We start from the raw sequence: 22,401 nt of genomic DNA, 5'->3' as shown, positions 1-22,401 counted from the left end.
TGTTACAGTTACTTTCCTTGCAGGTAGGTGTCCATTGTGACGTCATTATTTTGTAAGAGAAACTCACGTCAGTTTCTTTTTAAAGTATGACGTTACGCTCAAACGCATGACGTCACAGTCAATACCAACCCGCAAGGGTAGATAACTTTGTAATGTCCAAATACGGAATCGTGTCGTGATGACGTTTGTTGCTGACCTAGCGCCTACACTACTTTGTCTATTGCTAACTGACGGTGTTAGTTATCGGTGCATCGCCTACATTACTTTGTCTATTGCTAACTGACGGCGTTAGTTATCGGTGAATCGCCTACATTACTTTGTCTATTGCTAACTGACGGCGTTAGTTATCGGTGCATCGCCTACATTACTCCGACATCCAATGTAGCGCTTACATAACTACGTCTATTTCTAAGTGTTTTTTCGTTGGTTAAATTCAATGTTTCTTTCCACAAATGTTACATGTCTTCTGCTCCCTGCTATAGCCTCGAATGATTTCCCGTAAGGATAACGACTTTCTCAGACCCATAAAGTTACAGAATTTATAGTTCACAATAGTTCTGCTGTTAAATATAAACAGGACTTCCGACAAAGAAGGTGTGTTTTAAACATCCAGGGCCAGATTTAGTGAAAATAAAATCAGACATATTTTATTCTTATTTTACAATTAGTTGTACTTAAACAAGAGATGTTTGTAATTGTGGCGGACTTTACAAGGCTTTGAGATATAAAGAACAGTAGTAATTCACTACAATATTCCCACACAATGACGAAAGTATTATCAACTTGATCAAGGAATCGATGAAAATTTACAGCAACAACTCAACGTATTTAGTATCAATTACAATTCCTTTTAAACTAACATGACTTTTTACTTTATTGTCAATGATAATTCCTAACAGTGGTGTTTGAAACGAGGACGTGTACCTTATCATACTGAACGTGATTACAACGGGAACAATGTAAACAAAAATAGTAAAACAAAATATATGGTTCTACAAGTTGTAGAAGAGAAATAGGGCACTTTTTGTGGTAACTCTGTACATCTTGGAACTCTCCGACTCCGAAGGAATTCGGGGACATAACCTCGTGTATAAATTGAAGAAACAACGTCACATTCGGCATCATATAATCGACAAAAATACCTACAAATAAAACGAACTGAGAACGTGTCGTTGTTTTCAAAAAAACATTAGTCTGATAGATTCTAAAAAGTGGTCTCCAGAGGTCGGGACGGTGACGGGAGAGTGGTACCCGGGGTCGGGGCAGTGACGGGTGGTTATGTTGTACGGTGAGATGTACCCAGGGGTCGATACGGTGACGGGAGAGTGGTAACCAGGGGTCGGGACAGTGATGGGTGGTTATGTTGTTCGGTGAGATGTACCCAGGGGTCGATACGGTGACGGGAGAGTGGTACACAGGGTCGGGACAGCGACGGGTTGTTATGTTGTACGGTGAGATGTACCCAGAGGTCGGGACGGTGACGGGAGAGTGGTACCCGGGGTCGGGGCAGTGACGGGTGGTTATGTTGTACGGTGAGATGTACCCAGGGGTCGATACGGTGACGGGAGAGTGGTACCAGGGGTCGGGACAGTGATGGGTGGTTATGTTGTTCGGTGAGATGTACCCAGGGGTCGAGACGCTGACGGGAGAGTGGTACCCCTGGTCGTGACAGTGATGGGAGGATATGTTGTACAGAGAGTGGTACGCAGGGGTCGAGACGGTGACGTGAGAGTGGTACCAGGGGTCGGGACAGTGACGGGTGTTTATGTTGTACAGAGAGTGGTACCCAGGAGTCGAGACGGTGACGGGAGAGTGGTACCCAGGGGTCGGAACAGCGACGGGTTGTTATGTTGGACGGAGTGTGGTAACCAGGGGTTCGGGATGGCGACGGGAGAGAAGTAACTGGGGTCGGGACAGTGACGGGTGGTTATGTTGTACGGAGAGTGGTACCAAGGGGTCGGGACACTGACAGTGGTACCCAGGGGTCGGGACACTGACGGGAGAGTTGTACCAGGGATCGGGACAGTGACGGGTGTTTATGTTGTACAGAGAGTGGTACCCAGGAGTCGAGACGGTGACGGGAGAGAAGTAACTGGGGTCGGGACAGTGACGGGTTGTTATGTTGTACGGAGAGTATTACCCAGGGATCGAGACGGTGACGGGAGAGTGGTACAAGGGATCGGGACAGTAACGGGTGTTTATGTTGTACAGAGAGTGGTACCCAGGAGTCGAGGCAGTGACGGGAGAGTGGTACCCAGGGGTCGGGACAGTGACGGGTTGTTATGTTGTATGGAGAGTATTACCCAGGAGTCGAGACGGTGACGGGAGAGTGGTACCCAGGGGTCGGGACAGTGACGGGTTGTTATGTTGTATGGAGAGTATTACCCAGGAGTCGAGACGGTGACGGGTTGTTATGTTGGACGGAGTGTGGTAACCGGGGGTTCGGGATGGCGACGGGAGAGTGGTACTTGGGGTCGGGACAGTGACGGGTGGTTATGTTGTACGGAGAGTGGTACCCAGGGGTCGGGACACTGACGGGTTGTTAGTGACGGGAGAGTGGTACCCAGGGGTCGGGACAGTGACGGGTGGTTATGTTGTACGGAGAGTGGTACCCAGGAGTCGGGAAAGCGACGTGTTGTTATGTTGGACGGAGTGTGGTAACCGGGGGTTCGGGATGGCGACGGGAGAGTGGTACTTGGGGTCGGGACAGTGACGGGTGGTTATGTTGTACGGAGAGTGGTACCCAGGGGTCGGGACACTGACGGGTTGTTATGTTGTACGGAGTGTGGTATCCGGGGGTCGGGATGATGGCGACAGGAGAGTGGTACACGGGGTCAGGACAGTGACGGGTGGTTATGTTGTACGGAGAGTGGTACCCAGGGGTCGGGACACTGACGGGTTGTTATGTTGTATGGAGTGTGGTATCCGGGGGTCGGGATGGCGACGGGAGAGTGGTACCCGGGGTCAGGACAGTGACGGGTGGTTATGTTGTACGGAGAGTGGTACCCAGGGGTCGGGACACTGACGGGTTGTTATGTTGTACGGAGTGTGGTAACCGGGGGTTCGGGATGGCGACGGGAGAGTGGTACTTGGGGTCGGGACAGTGACGGGTGGTTATGTTGTACGGAGAGTGGTACCCAGGGGTCGGGACACTGACGGGTTGTTATGCTGTACGGAGTGTGGTATCCGGGGGACGGGATGGCGACGGGAGAGCGGTACCCGAGAGAGACTATTGAGTGGTACTAAATATAATGATATCAGATGTGCCTTAATTGGTAGGCAGGTGCCTACGCCAGATGGTAGCACTTAAAATTATTGTGATATTCGAGTCTGAGTTGCTTTTAATACGGTTTACAAAGTTCTCGTATCACATGGTATATGTCTGAACTAATGTAACCGAGAGTGGTTAGAAAAGAAATCGAAGTTATAGAAACAAATATTTAAATTATTTGTCTTAAGTTGGATTACGTTTGCACATTTATCGACCATTCTACTATCGACTTATATATTCTATGCAATTCCACATTTGCAGATAATTTGACAATTAACCGATTACTGCACATTTGTCATAGAAGTCTATAATTTGATTATGTCCAAGTTAAGACAGACATTATATAGTCATATTAAATTGATTTTGATGAACTGTGAATTAGTCAGTTTCTTGTGGTGTTAAAAGCACACAGCGAATATCAGTGTTAATGATATATAACTACACTATTCAATTAAATCTGTAGACCTTTCGGTCTATATGTGAACGTATTAACCTGTGATGATATCACATACTTCACACGCATACAGAGATTGCACGAGAAACTGAGAATGAATCAACGAAACTTTTTAGAATATTTCGGATACCAAGCCTATCACAAATTTCTCTCAATCGAACTCAACGTGTCATGGGTTTGTTTTCGAACCTTTTATGAATTTGATCTGCTTCATTAAGTTTTATTACAAAGTTACGTTTGAAGACAACTCATTTGAATACATTTGCATGTTGTAATCATATCACTTTCATATATTTATATATAGACTTACCTGGTATTTGATATAAGTTGATAAATTTTTGATCAATATTTGTTATGGTAAATTTTATATCATACATTATCAACACATGGTGCGTAAATATAAGTATATCATACATGTATTTTAGCCTTGCTTTCGTATAATATTTCCTCTAACTTATATCACGGATGAAATTGTAATACCAAAGCATCCGCTAGCTTCAAAGATATAGCGGGTTTCATTCAGCGAAGCGTTCCGTTAATTTGATTTGGTTGAAACTTAACATTCCGCTATATAGGAGATTCATTTAGTCCATTTCCAAACATCCTTATGTTATTGATAATTCTACTATTCTGGACACTGCTGGCCAATCTGACATATTTATGTGAGGGAGCCAAGCATCGATTTCAGATGCTTAATGTCTTATCATTTGCTGGTCGTTACCATCACCCCATCCCCGATACTCCAGGGCTCGCGATCTCTACACCCTGGAATTTGGAGGCAGCTCAGCGGTAATCATCTGAACCAATCACAGGCATGCAAAGATTTCTTTTGAAGACTGCAGAGAGAACGACATCCGAAATTAAAGCCACACAGCCAACCACAGTATACCGCTATATGGCTCTTTTCGATGTTCATCAAACGACTAAATTACCTGTTCTGTTCTGTTGCCTCCAGTTTTACTATGATATAGTCTAGGGGTGTAGAGATCGTAAGTGATCGGAACCCCCGGAGTATCGAGGATGCATCACCCCAATCTCTCCCACAGTGTCCACTGCGCACCCTCATTCAGGGGACCGCAAGAAATTCTAGAGAAAGTGACATGGCTTTAACAAATCAGTGACGTCATAATGGAAATCTGTTCGCAAGGGAGGTAACTCTACAATATTCTTTTCAAATCGATTTCATTCGCAATCACAGACATCAAGCTTACAGAGAACGAGATGGACTTTTTATTTTATGTCTGTGGCTAAAAGCATGGTGTTACTTGTATCAAGTACATCTCACTTGCAATCAGCGAGAGCAAAATAAACATGCAGCCACACACGCACGTGGGCAGAAAAATACCTATTTCTAAAACATCACGAAACGTTTGAAGTATAAACTGATGTACATCTAAAATAAATTGATATCAGAGTAGCTATAGGTACATTAAATACAACAGATGGTCAGTAAAAATCGTAGTTTACAGTATATAAAGTAAAGGAACGTACTTGAATTCCTTGACAGACAACTTCAAATTTTCTTTCAACTTACCGCAATCCCCTTGATAAAGAAGAAATTCCGTTTTTGAAATTCGATGAAAAACACAATCTCTTTTTATGTTGAGCTTATCAGCTGAGAAAAACAAATTCTTGTGTTAAAAGAACTTCTATCGGTTTCAATTTTCACAACAATTCCTTGTTATTTTCACATTTTTGTTTTAACTGTAAACATCCAGGATATCAAAAACCGGAAGTCTGCCATTCCAAAACGACGTCTGTCAATCACTCAGCACGTGCAAGTGGTATTGATTTCCGAGTCATATGACAGACGTTTTACAGATTTGACATGTACAGGAGTAAATTGCAAACAAAACCAACTTTAATGTGTAACTGTAGTGGTTATTAATGTTATGCTTTTCTGATAAAAAATAATTGAAAAAAAGATATTTCAAATAAAATGCGAAAAAAAAATTAAGAAGTTCAAAATTAGTGGCGACCACAAGTTACGACAAATCGAATTACCTACAAGTTGTTGCCGTTTGTTTCTTTTTTTCACTTTTAGTCCGTTGAGCTGTAGAGTCGTCTAGGCTCCACAATCACACATTACTCTTTTCTTAGTTTGACACTGACCGCTATCAGAGCTTTCACTTTTAACCAAGACACTATATCCATCCTACTGATAAGAAAAGAATGTTCGTACGATTCCGTGGATGAGCATTAACGATAAGACCAGATATTCCGAGTCCCTCAGGAATATACGTACTCAGAGGATAGTACTCTACAGAGAGAGCGGAACTGAACCTGTCGGGAATATTATCCCAACCACACACACCACACGGAGCAGCCGTGAAACTTTTGTCCCGCCCGACCAAGCACACCCTTCTCAACGGGACTCCACATGCGCTACTGCAAGCGAACCGCGGCGAACTCTCCTATCAGCACTGATTGAACGTTTGTGCATACACGAGTGGAGCAATATCAGCTTCCTGGGTAACGTACGCTGAAATGCTAGAGAGAAATAGAATACACACTAAATATTTATATAAATCAAATATAAGGCTTGCATCACTTATAATCATAACTCATTCTTATTGAGTTAAAAATTACCGTAACCATCTGTGGTACGTGACGTCACGAAGAGTTTTTTGAGTACGGCTGGTGATGGCATTAAAACCACGTGTTGCGTTCTCGCCAACTGTTTGTAATGTTAAACCTACTAGGGGGCAATTTTTATGACTCCGGATAAACATTGGTGGTACTGAATCACACAATAAAATTCACTTGGCAAAATCATTCTATAAAGAACATGTTTGTCTTGCAGATAAGCGAACGTAACCTTTGAAAACATTTATTGAGCGTTTAATGATGGTTTTGCCGTTGGTAGTTATTCTGAAAGCTTTCTCTCCAGCAACGACAGCGAGGTTGCTAAATAATAACACCAGAGGTGATGGGATCGAGGACAGGTCAAAATACCGGAAGTGACGGGATCCAGCAACGACAGCGAGGTTGCTAAATAATAACACCAGAGGTGATGGGATCGAGGACAGGTCAAAATACCGGAAGTGACGGGGTCGAGGACAGTTCCAGATACCGGAAGTGGTGGGATCGGGGACAGGTGAAGTCGATCAAGTCTGGGTGACTAACCCGTGCTTTTATCACTTAATTATAGGGACACTATCCCGGCCGATATGACACATTGACATTCGAGTCACTGCTACCGCACAACAAAACTAATCCCTGTAAAGTACGGAGTCCGATACGGAGTCCTTGACGTACTGTACATATAGGCATATATTGAGAATTGGAGATCCCATGAAGCTGTTAACTTTAATCGAATAAATGTTGTTCAAGTGTTGTTTGTGGTCTCGGCATCTTTTGATTACAACCGTAAATCACCTTTTCAAATTAAAATGGTTTTGTATTACGATTAATTAAATAATTATAATTAACATGCATGTAAGTCATTTCGGGGTATAATTGAAGAAAAAATGCAAAAAATCAAATTCAAAATTTAATATCCTGTCCGCCCACGAGTATCAACATGTTAATAGTAATTACAAGATCACAGAAAATTATAGACTAAAATGCGTTATGATGGCAAAAGATGAGAGCGCTAGCTTAGTGTCGAATCCTGGGATGGGTGCGTCGAACATTACGAATTTGCGAGGTTCCCTGTTAGGGGCCGCAATGACTCAGTCGAACTATCTCGGTGATCTCCCGAACGTTCTCCTGTTTGTATGTTGACGCCAAACCGCGAGATTATGCAAGGTTTTGTTTATCAAAGTACGCATCTATAAAACGTGCTATGAATGCCAAACACTTACATGACCAAGACAAAAAGCTATTTTTAAACAATACGCTTTGGCAGGTCTCGAATATTATAAAAAAAATCTTCTGACGAAAGCGTGACAAGAGAGCTGTTTTTAGCTGCAGATGTTTTACGATTGCAGAGAGGTTATAAACACAACTATGAGTGTACAGACATTTACTCGTCGTAATGACTAAATGCCGAGTCAGCCATTTTTTCGTACGTACCTACGGTTGTTACTTTCCTGACAGTACAAGGCCGCCATGATGGATACGCGATTGCGCGAAGGAATTGTACTTCCGGGTGGGAATCATGTCACTGACGCCACTTAAAATCCAATTAACAAACTTGGCTGTAGGTCTAACACGTCGACACGTTGGAGGTTTCTTCGGTAAAAATGTTTCAGGTCGAATGCAACTTACAGATACATAAAATGAAAGTGTAGAAAAACTCATTTTTTAGAATTTGAACATTGCAGTATGCAGTTATATTTCGAAGTAGTCTAGCTGAAATCATTTAACAATGTTATATATACAAAGTTACATAGATTTATTCTGACAACATAATGTAAACATGTACAGATTTTTTTTTATAATTCTATAATATTTAGTCAGCTCTTAGAAATTCATGGATTTATTTTTTCAGTGTATACATTTATTTTATATACGTGTTGCCACCGAAAGAGGAAAATCAACAACATTAAATTGTCAAATGGGTGATTTATAAAGGCGAATAATAATCTTTACATTAAGGACGTAAGGAATAAAGCATTGTTTTCACAACGGCAGTAACCGTTTTTGTGAATAACCACAAGAAATGATTTTTTAGGTGGAAGATGTTTTTACAGTATTTTCGCACAGCATCGTTTAACACAAACGTTTAAAACCGCCACAGTGCAAGAACTATCACCGCATAAATTAGAGAGGTATTTCAGGTTAATCATATTTCATATTACCTGTCATGTTCTACTTTCCATATTCCTGTGTTTTTCTCTGGTAATTATCTGTTTCTAGTAAGCACCTCTCATAATTCTTGTTATCCCTCAATAGTTCATTACATTTGATCTGGTATTTGCAGTCCTCACTTATGTTTGCCTTAAACACTGACTGGTTAATTCCAGTCGCCCACTTGGCACGTGCTATGAGTATACAACACGTAGATCAAAAGGTCATAAATGCTACGAGAGCAGGTTAAACACTCATTAACAGAAAATATACATTAAATCAAGCAACGGGAGGGCGATCAGACAGCTCACCCTTCGGAAATTCTCTACAATAATAGATGTATAGTATACCCATTCTGAACGTATCAGGTATTATTCCGGATATACGCTATTCCCCGGGGAATTCTGAATGACAGTATACTCCGACTGAATTTCCAATCACGAACCTTCAACACTTTCCGCAAACGATTTCCTCATTATGGAAAGTGCCAAAAGTTCCTAACTGAGGAATTTCCGGTCACGGTACGATTATATATTTCCTTGGTTGGCTGCACTCATCAATATCAATATTAAAAGTTCGAAGCTTCTGCGGAGATTGGAACACCGTAAGACATTTGGAAACACCGTTTGATCCAGGTGGTTTTGACTGCTTTTGTTTTATTTAAGTTCTATTTATTCATTTATCTAAGAGTTAACGAGTAATTATTGTTAACTGAGGAATTTCAGTGTTTCAATAAAAGTGTTGTAGACTTACCATGAATATGCTGTTACAAAATTTAAACTGCAATGGTAAAATGAAACTGTCGTTTTGAATGACGATCGGGTCAAAAGTTCATGCATCAGAGCTAATTTTAGTTACCCTTTGGGGCCAGGAAGTAAGTTCACAGGAAGTCATCATTGACCACTGTTACTGGCCCTAGACTAGCATCAATATGATGACATACTTCAAGATATGGCGACTGTGATACCCTCCTTGAAGGAGCGCTCTGATAAGCATAAATGACACTTGGACATAGGTATGGACCATAAACGATACTCATCATTTGAACTATAATTGGTGTTTAATCGTGTATATGTATGTCTAATTAACACAAAAAATAATATGAAATGATTTATTTTGCTTTTGGTGCATGCGCAATCAGTGTTTCATTCCATATAGGATATAGTGCCACGGAATTTTTTCGGGATGCAAAAAATTATTTTTGATATTTTTATCTTGAAGTGAAATGAGAAGCTCAAACTTTTCAATGGTGGTAATGGTTTAAAGTAAGTAACTTTTGTAACCGAATAAAAATACTTAATCGCCTGCTCCTGTATTTGATAGAGAAAAAATGCCGTTTGTCAGCGGTGGAGCATCTTTAAGCATAAATGACACTTGGACATAGGTATATAATATATAATTGATATGGAGAAAGTTTTGCAGACACGAGATCTGTTGTCACTTTAGCTATCTATAAAACAAATATTCATATTTATCCTTAACGTCAATATTGTTGTTTACGATAAGCTACCCGCTCAGGTGGTAGTCAGAGAGTTTTACAGGTGAGATATATAACAATGACCAGTTGTTAATCGTATTTTACAGGTTGATCTTAACCCAACTTTCCTCTGACCTTGAAGTCAGTTTTAGACACAATGACAGACACACAGCAAATTTCTTATACTAATATTCCCTTAAATGATATCATGTTTGTACAAAACGTACATGCAATGTCCCCATATTGTACAATTAAGTTTTAAAGAGATGATTTAATTAATGAGTTGTAATAACTCGTATCCAATCCTTTTGTATTATTTCAATAAAATATATTTTAATTCAACAAATTCCTATAGCGATTGTCTAAAGTAATGCGGTATCGATCTCGCGACACATTTTTCTCTTCCTTAATATGGAAATTATCGGATACCCGAACCTTCAACACTACAGCCTCTATATGCAGTTCACAACACATTATTCCAAAACATTCTCAATAAGGTCAGCATCGGTATAATAAATACCAAATAAACATATGATATCCCCATCTTTTTTGGATACTACACATCATTGTAATAAAGTAATATAAAACACTATCAATGTGAAAGAGTTTCGCTATCACAAAAAGACACAATGCGAACATACCACAGTCTCCCAAAATCCCCACGTTATTACTTTTTACACGAGAGGCCGTGAATAGCAATTGTCTTTAAGGAAATTCAACCAAATATCCATATAGCTGCAATATGGTAGCTCGAAAGGCTTCTAGACAGATTATGGTGTCGTCTTTAGCCGGAAAGCATAGTAGGCCATGTACGTAAATATTCGTGGTACCATTCACCATGATTTGGATAATGTCTAGAAAGTCTAGAAAAATCTCCTTCGCCCGACCTGTACGTAAAATGTAGGCAACGGTATATGTCCGTTATCGTGTAAAATCTAAAAGAAAACATTCTAGTAATGTAAAACGACACTGTATATTATATGATGTATAAGTGGTAGGAAGCCTCGAATGGCTACAACATATCTTTAGAAGGATTTAGACACCGTTAAGGTCATCAGATTAAAAGTGATGGGTTACCCGTGTTGACATTAGCGCTCGATAAATATTTGAATTTCAAATTCGATTCCACTTTCTTATGCGTGTCTAGTCAAACGTGTTGGTTTCCGTATATAAATGGCTGGTCCAAGTGTTAATTTAACACAGTGTATATATAAAGAATGTTCAAGCGATTTAAACCTTCACGGATTTTTCTCTCTCGATATTATGACATTAATGTTCATGCGGTTGGTGTTGTGACTTGGTTAGTCTGCTATAAAGTATGTAGAATGTTCTGTGTTACTGGAATAAACCAGTCTACGTTAAAGTTGTACAGTTTCTCGGAAAACCTGCCCTTTTTCAACGAATTGTAAACCAGTAGTGCAAAAAGAGGTTATCAAAATAACCGAAACAAAGTGGAATGACGTCTTAAAATAACATAAATATGTTTTATTTCTCATTTTGTATCCTTACTGAAAAGATAAAACAAATAAAAGGGGAAAAAAAAGAAAGAGAGAAAAATGAACCAACGAACCTGTTATTTTTAGTATCAAGTACATACAACACAACAGACACATCCTTGATATTCCAGGAGTTATTATCACTGACGTAATATCACCATTGGACTATCTCATATTGAAACTGGAGGCAGTTCAGAGGGGAAAATTGGCCAATCACAAGTCTGTAGAGACTTCCTTTGAAGATTATAGAGAGCGATGCCCAACTTCAAAGCCAGTCAATCACAGCATACCGTATTTATCTGATGTACATCAAGCGACCAAATTACCTAAGTCTTCTGCTACCTATAGTTTTGCTATGAAATATTCCAGGGGTGGATATAACGTCAGTGATAGTAACCCCTGGAGAATGGAGGATGCATGTCAAAACAACGAGCACAGAACGCACTTAGGAGTAATGGTTACACAAATGCGCATGTGAAAGCAATGCATACATAATGCTTAATCAAAGTTGACATGCACGTCATCAATCGAAATATCTAGGAGTTTCCGGCAATATTCGGAAATATAATAACATTACTCGAAGACTGCCGGAAATTTCTCCCAGACATTACGATTGGTTACGGCGTCCATTATAAAAAAAAATGCGCATATCATTACAATGTATGCGAATCTCAAAAACGTAGCTGCTAGAACAACTCAACAATGAACACTCGTGAATACGCATGTCACGACATTGTACAGAACGGCATGCCACAGAAATGGACACAATGTGCCTGCACGCGCATCAGGATACATCAGCGCTAAGATAAAAAAAATGTAAACGTAACAAGCTGTGTGCATGTCTGATTTTAGAAACAATGGTATTTTAGGAAAATACACACTCCAAAAATGCATTATCATCGTGGCTTGGTAATTGCTTCAGACGAAAGATTAGTGCACGTAGTCTTGTAAAAGCCCCATAAACCAGACGGTTTGACCTACTCAAGAAGTTTCAGCATCTGGTAAATTTTGTAAGGAGGAATGAAAGACAACAATGGATTTTCTTTATAGCTAAAAAGGCCGAGACAACGTACCAGTTAGATGTACCTAAACAAAAGCCTGTTCTTGGTCCGATCATAGTTTTATTTCAGTCACATCAAATAGTATGAACTAGACATCGATATTTACATAGCGATTCCAGAGATCTGGAATGCCTGCTTCGTAAGAACACCAGCTGTTAAAGTTTGTTGAAGCCAAAAGTAGAACAAGCCTGCATCGTTGTTGTTTGATCAACAATAGCAGTCTGTGTACTCGCCTCGCTCCTGTTACACAGGAACATGCAATAAACAACTCTTTGTATTAATTGGCAACGTGTATTAAAAAAAAAACGTTTACAATTACATTGAACGCTTCTCAAGTCTACACAAGCATTATTTTTTAAATCAAGTGCTGAAACAATTTATTGCTTAATCAAGCTACGCGCTTACTTCATCCGTGGCTTAGAACTTAGAACCCGGGGCGAAACATCTTTGTCTTGTTCTCGTCGGAACACTCGTTTAATTCTCGTCTACGCGTGATTTACAGTCGATTATTTCAGCTCGCCGTCCGGTTGTGGTAAATCGATGGCGGATTTTATCACATTAACAATGCTGATAACTCGACTCAACCAATTCTCTCGTTATTGCGGCTGGATATTAAAGCTAGGTCGTTAAACCAGTGTGATATTAACAATAGTATTCCGACAGACGGCGCTCGTCATGAAACCCTTGCGAGGGATTAGGTCTATCATCTGCATATTGGATTTGTGTGATAAGTTTTTGATGTATTCACGAATCAGGTTACTAACATAAAAACTGAAGCAGCAGGCAACTATGCCAGATCAGTTGCTTCATTACTCGCGATATTATAGTGCAGGCAAATTCTAAACTACGAGACGTCCCGAATGAAAGTAAACGCCGGAAGTGAGCGGTCTTTCCTCGCACAATAACCGTCCTATATCGTAGTGAAAATAAATCCTAAGTTACGAAACGTTCTGAATGATAGTTAAATGCCGGAAGTGAGCAGTCTTTCCCCGAACAATCACCGTTCTATATATAGTAAAGATTAGGCTTAAACTAAGAGACGTTCCGATAATAGTTAAACGCTGAAAGTGAGCAGTATTTCCTCGCACAATAGCCGCGTTAGCATCAAACTGAGAACGGAGAGTAGTTACGATTTGTCGAATTCTGCTCCGATCCATTTTGTTTCTCATTTACTCATTCACCCCTGAAACGTCATAATGGACTGGTCTAGTCTTTGACTCGGAAGCCTACATGTGTTTGCATGGGTGAATGAGTTAATAGAGAGTTTTCGACCTCTAGTTTATTAAGGTACGTTTACTCATCTGATTTACAAAACTAAATCACATCCACTTTATAAGAAACTTTGGTCAGACACCCAAATTATAAATAGACAGCTTTCATTTGCAACTTTCATAAGGTAGGCTCATATAGATGTACAGTCGATGAAGTGCAGGAAATAATACTAGACACTCGTACAGAAACAAATTCAAAACATGACAGAGAAAAGATTCACCAGTCAGGCTGATTATGAGACGTTTACCGGTCCAATCACGTTAGAATTACCCATAGCTTTCTACCACATGGGTCTGAGAAATAGTCACAGAACGATAAAAACGATGAAAACAATATTCTACATGGTACTATATACGAAAACTCGTATATAGTACCATGTAGAGTATGATTTTTATCGTGTTTTTTTTATCTAAACCTCTAAAACGTCTAAACATGGTCTAAGGGCAGTCTGGTGGGTCCATGATTATAAAATCTGTAACTAATTCTCAGATCCTTGTGATTTCTACAGTTCTGAAGAGAACAGAAGAATTTGTATTTCACCTGGGTAAATTGGGGTGATTACAATGTGTCTCTTAAATCATCGTATTTCAGTTATAAATTATGCCCTTATTACAATACAAAATATCTGGGTTAGTACGAACTTCTTTTTTTTTCTTTTGCGATATCGTACTATTATTTGGTAAAAATAATCACTCTTTCTAACATACAGACCGGATATTCTGCAGGTTTTCGATAGACTCCCATTTGCTAACCATCTGATTTTGACCCGAGTATAGGAACGAACCTTGGGTAAGAAACATATGTCGGTGTTACGTAATGCACTTTCTGATCTACCGACATCTTAGTTAATTAGCCAACCCTATGTCGGGCGTAATATTAAGAAATGATCACCAAGTTCATCACGTTTGATAGGTATCACTATGATGATAAACGGTCGTTATTAATTTTCAGAATGTCGTTGTCTGAACCCAGGACCGTGAACTGTGAGAGTTTGTGTGTATTATACATAAATGTCGGTCCATTTGAAGCCAGTCACAACATAGACAGAAAAATAGTTCGGTAATTGGCATTTATCGTAATGCTAGATAATTACGAAATTAATGACTTGTGTTAGTCTCCATAGCATGGTATTACGTCAGTTTGACATTTCAGTAAAGGCCAAACATTATCACACACCAGTAATTATGTTTATTCAGTGTATGAATCTGCACAAAGTGCATCTCTGTTGCGTGGTAGTATACTTGTCTATGTCGGTCTATACAGCATAATCATTGTGTTCTGAAGTCAATAAAATAACTTTTAGGCTACATTGGTTCTCAGCAGGGAATATCAACCGAACTTCTGACTCCGACACGTCAACAATCCACAAGAAGTTAATGTAATTGCCGAACTTTTTACCGTAACAGCATAACAACATGATTAACTCATCTCTACTGAGAGGACGGTTACTAAAATTAATAAACTTTCGAAGCTGAAATCCAAATAGGGAAGTTATTGTACAATGTATTTACCGAACTCATACTCTTTAATGACAAGCTTTCTGCGACCCTTAAATGCCAACATAATCCAAATTTACATGTATAAACAATTATTCAAGAACTCCAGACTCAAACACGTATGTATTGCCAAACTTCCAATCCTAGAACACAAACAGCATAATGTGAGTGAGACGACTGGTTTGCCTGTAGGGACCAGATGGATTGTGTTGTTCGGTGTTTTTGGCGACATGCTTCAACGAGATAGCTCTATAGAAAGGATAATAATTTTACCGCGGCCTTCCAAAACAGACATATATTCACACAGTCCGTCATTAAATGACCCTGATTGGCTGTTGTTGAGGCGTTACTAAGTAAGACTTTCCAGCTAACCATTCAACATATTCAATTTTCTATTAAAAAGTCAACATATAATTAAATCCAGTTATCTTCTAACCGAAATGCAGACACATGCGTGCATTGCTAGACTGGCCACCTGGCTATAAGTCGTTGATAAGACTTTTTCAGCAGAGTTCTTTACTAGATTATCTCCCCTTAGTTTGAAACTTAGAATCAGACTTGTAGTAACAGAGACATAGATAATTTAATTATTTAAATATCTGGTAGCAGAGACAAAAATAATCAAGCCAAATTTAAATGATTTTTTTTCCCAATATTCTAGACACTAGTGGCCAGTCTAGTTTACATTGTGGACAGTTACTATTTCAACCAATGGGGATATTTCCCACCGGAAATAAGTAAATTGGAAAACGGAAGTAATTATCACAGACCCCTAAACCACATGAAATAAACAAATTGTTGGGAATGGGGGGGGGGGGGGGGGGGTGACACAAAATCTGTACCGTAATGAAACAAACGAGAAATGTAGCACGCACCTTTAAACAGAAAATTCGCATCTCAGCATTAATGTGAAAACGAGGTGAAATATTTGTTAGTTTTAGTTCTACAGCCCATCAACAGTAAATGGCACTAAGGGCCTAACTTTTATATCTAAAAATGCAGGAAAAAAATGTCAAGATTTAAAAAACATAACAATTGAGTTCAAACGAAAACTACTGAAATGAAAGCGGCGATAAGTCATTGTGTTATTTATTAGTTGTTATTTATTAGCCTTCATCATTAGCATTAAAAATAAGCAACATATATGTATCAATTCGTCACACTCTTAGTCCAGTATTTCTACCAAAGCTTTGTCAGATAAATCAATAGTATTGGATAGTTCTTAGCTGACCTTCAGAAGACAACAATTTATCATCTACAAAACGGCTTTAAATAACATTTAATGGTGACCCCGAGATGACCCAGAGTACCAAATTAGGACAATTCGATTGCGATCAGGATCTTCATCTTCTTCTTTCATATACTGATATCAATCTCCACAAAACAGTATTGATTAATGCTGTCTCTTAAGTGTTAAAATGACAACTGGATTCTCTCAATCCCACTGCCACAGAACTTTAAAAACGTTTAATGGAAACTAGTCGGCGATAAAGATAAATTGTTTCAATTTCATCACGGTTCCGATACGGAATTGCGGTTTTCGGTCCATTTGAAGTTCAGACCCTGATCTTATTCTGATCAATTTATTCACAAAAGAAGTTATTTCTACTTATTTACATATTGTAGTATGTAAACTTACAGACCATATATCAATACAGATAGGCGAACCCCGACCGCATTGGTGAAAGGCAAGTCTGCTACCATGTATCTTCTTTCTTTCTTTCTTTGTCTTTCTTTCTTTCTTTCTTTCTTCCTTTCTTTCTTCGATCATTTCATTATTCCGTTTCGAAAATTGAAAATCATCGCTGCAAAGCGTTCTGAGTGGGTTACATTTGAGGGAGATATCAAGCATTACGTGCTATAGGATACCATAGAGGCCCATTATGATCTATCAGAGTTACTTCCCTTTGTTGGCGGAGTGAAACGAAAGGGGAGTAACTCTGGTATATCATAATAAGGTAAACATTAATAAGGTAAACATGATTAATATACGTATTCCTGATTTCTACGTTGTTGAGGTACAACAAAGTCATCAATACATCACTCACACTTATGAAATACCAAAGTAACATGTAGTTGTAGTCTCAATCATCAACTAGATCCATGTATTTCGTCGCATAACAATTAATTGTCTTAATTGGATTCCGCAAATTATTATATGTTAATGAAGTTATGTACATACGTGATGTATTATTTTGTTTGATGCTATAAAACTACTATTGATTTATGGATATTTATCCGGAATACTAAAACGTCTATCTGGGTCCAAGTTTCTTCGGATCTAAACACCGCGTGTAGACGATCTGCTCAGTAATGTTATGATGTCGATATGTTTAGATCTGGTGTTGGAGTCAGCTGAAATTCGGGGCTAATTAAGCCCCTGTAAGTCCTACTGTATATACCTAAATACACATTTGCATCTATCTATCAATATAGAGTAAACATCTATATTAATCCATTTGCACGTGCCTGAAGATATTATAAATAAGGAGAGTTGTTTGGGATCGTTACCATTGTTATACCATTGAATATAAACATTTTTAAACCTTTCGATCGATTGAGCGTCAGACTAGTTAGCCAGAGGTCCCGGGTTCGATCCTTATCGGAGATCAGGATTTCATCTATTGTAAAAATTCGTTTGTCATGTTTCCAGGCTACATTAAATTTCTCACATAACGTATAAGACTGGTCTCGGAGCTGGGGGAAATCGAATGTATTTATCCGTCAAAATGTCTACATCCGGTTTCAGGTCTAGGGGAAAGTCGGATGGGCTAAATTACTGTCAGATTGTCTAAGTCTGTGTCAGGGCGGACAGGAAAGTCGGATGGGCTAAATCATTGTCAAATTGTCTAAATCTAGCGTCAGGGCAAGGTAAAAGTCGGATGGGCTAAATCGCTGTCAAATTGTCTAAGTCTGATGTCAGGGCTAGGGAAAAGTCGGATGGGCTTAAGCTAAATCATTGTCAAATTGTCGATATCTGGTCTAAGGGGGGAAGTGATGCGCTAAAAAGATCTGTTCAATTGTCTAAGTTTGGTGTCGGGGCTAGGGGAAAGTCTGATGCGTTGTGTAAAACATCTGTCAAATTGTCTTGAACCAGGAAACATATTATGACATACATGGTAATCAACTAAATTCTACACAATGAATAATGAGTAATTAATATTCCAATTGGATTTTATCGTATATCGTTTATCACGTAACGTAGCATACAATTCATGTTTACTCGTTATCATGCTCGATACTCCAGGGGATATTATCATTGTCATATGATAATATCGTCAGTGATAGTAACCCCTGGAGTATCGAGGATGACTCGTTTTATGCTACATAGTACAGTGAACTTGAAGATGAGCACTACTCTGTTACTTACCTATACGATATCAATATATATCCAGCGTTCCTCTAAACGTTGTGTGTATTCCATGTAAGTTTAAAGTACGAAGTCTGCAGTTATACACACTGGCTGGGGTACAGCTTAGAAACATACATTACACATCTTAACATCATTCCCCATCACAACAATGCACAATCTCGCCGACCCGCGGGCTAATTAGTGTATGTGTATATAGGTAATACACATGTGTATATACCCACTGCTGTATATTTTGACAAAACACGTGCACGTGTGCATTTAGCATGTAATCGACAGATCATTGATACTAGCTAGATCCTGTCTGATGGACTGACAAGTACACACTCACATTTACAGTGTATACAAGTGACATGTAATACATCTATAGTACATGAATTACACATTTATGCGCATGAATGAGATCCTATATGTGTTAAACAACCTCTATACAATTTACGTCACGTCTCGCAGGTAATTTGCTCACACACGTCGTCAACGGATCGTAAATTTAAGCAATACACCGTCTACAAGGTATACTATACCGTGTATGTATAACTATGTAATTGACATTCACAAAATTCAGTTGACTTGATAGGTGTTTTAACATCGATACACATGTAACGTTATGTAGAAGTTTAGAATCTACTCACCTACGCCGACAACTTTTCTCCCAATATGACGCCCATGGATTCTAGCATGTGACCGAGATGAAGTTTATATACATGGACAGGACCAGGCTACAGATAAGTTTTTCACAAAATTACGAAGTCCACGAGAGATCGAGCTGGGTATGGCTACATTTAGATAGCGGACACAGGTAACTAGTGTAAGGTATCTATGTATATAATGCCATCCCGAACGTTACAACCAGCCAAGAGGAACGCGATCATATCCTGAATGAAACATATCACAACATTGAGGGGGAGTTCACATTACATTATAGAGCACAGTAGTCAATGCTAGCCATAGGTGGAAATCGAACCCAGTGGTAAACATATACTTATTAAATACTTACCTGTCAGAGTGTAGTATAATTAACTGTGCGTTGTGGATCGGTTTGACTCGACAGTGATTTGAATTTTAATAGATTTATGTTAATTTCAACTGATACATGACACAAAGCACCACCTGTGACCCAAACAGGACACGCCCCTCTTTCGAAGACAAATCACGCCGAAAAATTAAACAGCTTGACGAATGCAAATCAAACAAACATTTTCCTTTTATTTATAACATAACTGATCGATGTAGACTCTTTATCTTGGTACACACCATTGAAATTCTCTGATAAGTTCCCAAAATTGTAATTATGTCAGTGAATTGTATAAAACTAGCGCTGTTTAGATTTCATGTTTGCAGATTAAGCTAACCATACTCGTACAATTTCGAGTTAGGATTCAATTAAGGTGTCCCACTGGGGACACAGCGTCAGTGAGAGTCTTACAAAAAGCTCCAAGTGTCCATTCAGACATCACAATGTCCTGTCTTTGTCCCTATTTAAAAAATGTTTTCAAAAATTCAACTGAAATCGAATAATAGAATTTAAAAGTCGATGTCTCCTGAATGTTTTGTGATATATAAATGTGCATACGTACGTCATTCGTCTGAAAAATATAAGTCATCTCTTTATTCCTAGATTACGGAGTCACGCGAGATTTCACCGTTAGTTTTATCATGTCGAACAGTTCATGTCTGAAGAGATTTTTTACTCGCTTTGCGGTAATAATTCAATAGACACGAAAAGTAAGTCGTAAGTCACAGGGGCACGGGGCATAAGGACCTAAGAAGCAAATGTTACAAGATCTAGACACAGGGGCATGAATATAAACACAGGGAAATGAACAAACTCCACATGGACATGAAAACTACATTGTAATATAATCTGAGTATCACAATTACGTCACATGAGCACGTGGAACCGGTCTTTGAAGATTCATGTAGGGATATCATGATATCATACTCAGATTCGTACTGACAAAAAGTAAAAGATACGACTACGCTGAAATGGTTACCAATCTCCACAGAAAACGTATGAACGGTTGAGCCTAACTCAATGATGATAAGTACATGAACATGGGAATCAAGTCTTAGAAGAGGGAATCAGTACAGGGACATGGAGATCAATTCATAGAAGAGGGAATAATCACAGGAGCATGGGAATCAAGTCTAAGAAAAGGGAATAATTACACGGACATTGGAATCAAGTCTTGAAAGAGGGAATGATTACATGAAAATAGGAATCAAGTCTTAGAAGAGGTAATTGCAAGAACATGGGCATCAAGTCTTAGAAAAGGGAATAATCTTAGGAACATGGGAATCACGTCTTAGAAGAGGGAACACTCATAAAGACGTGGGAATCAATTCTTAGAAGAGGGAATAATCACAGAGACATGGGAATAAAGTCTTAGAAGAGGGAATAATTACAGAAACATGGGAATCAATTCTTAGAAGAGGGAATACTCACAGGGACATGGGAATCAAGTCTTAGAAGAGGGAATAATTACAGGAACATGGGCATCAGGTCTTAAAAGAGGTAATAATTACAGGGATGTCGGAATCACGTCTTAGAAGAGGGAATAATTACAGAGATACGGAAATCAAGTATTCGAAGAAAGATATCTCTTTAAAAAATCATGTAAAATCTCAGCATAGTCATGGTAAGTTGTTGTGATGTTACGCCGAACTCATGATCAAGTGTAAGATAACGACAGTGATCGTAACTCATCCAGGTAAACAATGTAGGTGTACTTTAAACTTTATAACTAAACTTACGATGTGTACGTATTGATCTTACCTGTTCAATACACACCTGTATGTATGTAAGTATACCTGTTTGTTAGTAAACATTACCTTATGTCAACACGAGAATGAGGTCACGTACGACGAGGACTTCCGAGGTACTCCGAGCAATGTAATCATATAACATTCGAGTAAAGTATATAAACCCGCTACCACAGAAACAATTTCGTTACCCAGCAACCCGGGAAAGTGATATGCTCCTGTTGGTGGAATCACTGGCGAGTAATCACGTTTCGACAGCTTCTGTCAGTGGGATTACTGGCGAATAATATCGGTGTGACAGCTTTTGTCGGTGGGATTACTGGCGAGTAATAGAGTAATAGCTCATGTCAGTGGGATTACTGGCGAGTAATACCGGAGTGACAACTCCTGTCAGAGGAATTCACCCTTCCAGGCCACGCCTCCAAGTGGCAACCGAAATCACGTGACCACATACTCCGACAACGAATGTAAACAAACACCGCGCGGGCAACTTAAACGATGGCGGCCGCGGTTTCAAACACTGTTTCTTTTACGGAAATTCCCGATGATTTTTGTATGGAATACTTTCCAAATGTTTCATTTTCTGAAAAATGTCTGACCAAGGGCACTATTTATTTTAAAGAAGGATATATTCACAATATGAAAGTGTCAAAAAATGCATCTGAAATCACCGTTGGGGCTCGTTGTTACCGCAGTATGAGGAAAGGAGAAAAACCACATCTTCTCAATTTGTGTATTTGTTTGGCCAAAAAGCGCATTGAGGACTCATACTGTTCTTGCACTGCTGGGTAAATATCTAGCATGTTCATTTGTTGTTGTTTCTGTTTCAATAAAACAGTGTTTCATTAGTTTATCTTGTTGTCATCACGTACGAACATTCATTACTTTTTTCTTCCTCTTCGTTTGAGACTTTGTTTGGTTTGGTTTAGACAAAAATACTTCAGCACTTTGCTACAAAACATAACATTATTGACAGAAACATATTCAACTTGAAGAAAAATTACTCT

The 22,401-nt window shown here is 39.1% G+C and overlaps 1 protein-coding gene across 8 annotated transcripts in view; it reads right to left on the bottom strand.

Annotated features, from left to right (window-relative positions):
- LOC138335163 (uncharacterized) overlaps positions 1-21,694 on the bottom strand; it is a 45,674-nt gene extending 23,980 nt beyond the window's left edge. Inside the window, exon 1 of one of the 8 annotated variants that reach the window (XM_069284125.1) lies at positions 21,586-21,694. The gene's annotated coding sequence lies outside the window, so the exon portion shown is untranslated. Of the gene's footprint in view, positions 1-5,259; positions 5,671-5,729; positions 6,113-18,631; positions 18,947-19,263; positions 19,537-19,628; positions 19,715-21,407; positions 21,430-21,463 lie in introns of those variants that run through there. The other 7 variants (XM_069284124.1, XM_069284126.1, XM_069284127.1 and 4 more) reach the window with 7 other exon arrangements.
- Between the last annotated feature and the right edge of the window lie 707 nt (positions 21,695-22,401).

This window comes from Argopecten irradians, chromosome 11, assembly GCF_041381155.1.
Source record: "Argopecten irradians isolate NY chromosome 11, Ai_NY, whole genome shotgun sequence".
In the NCBI taxonomy this organism is placed as follows: Eukaryota; Metazoa; Mollusca; class Bivalvia; order Pectinida; family Pectinidae; genus Argopecten; species Argopecten irradians.
This window is presented reverse-complemented; position numbering and strand designations above follow the sequence as displayed.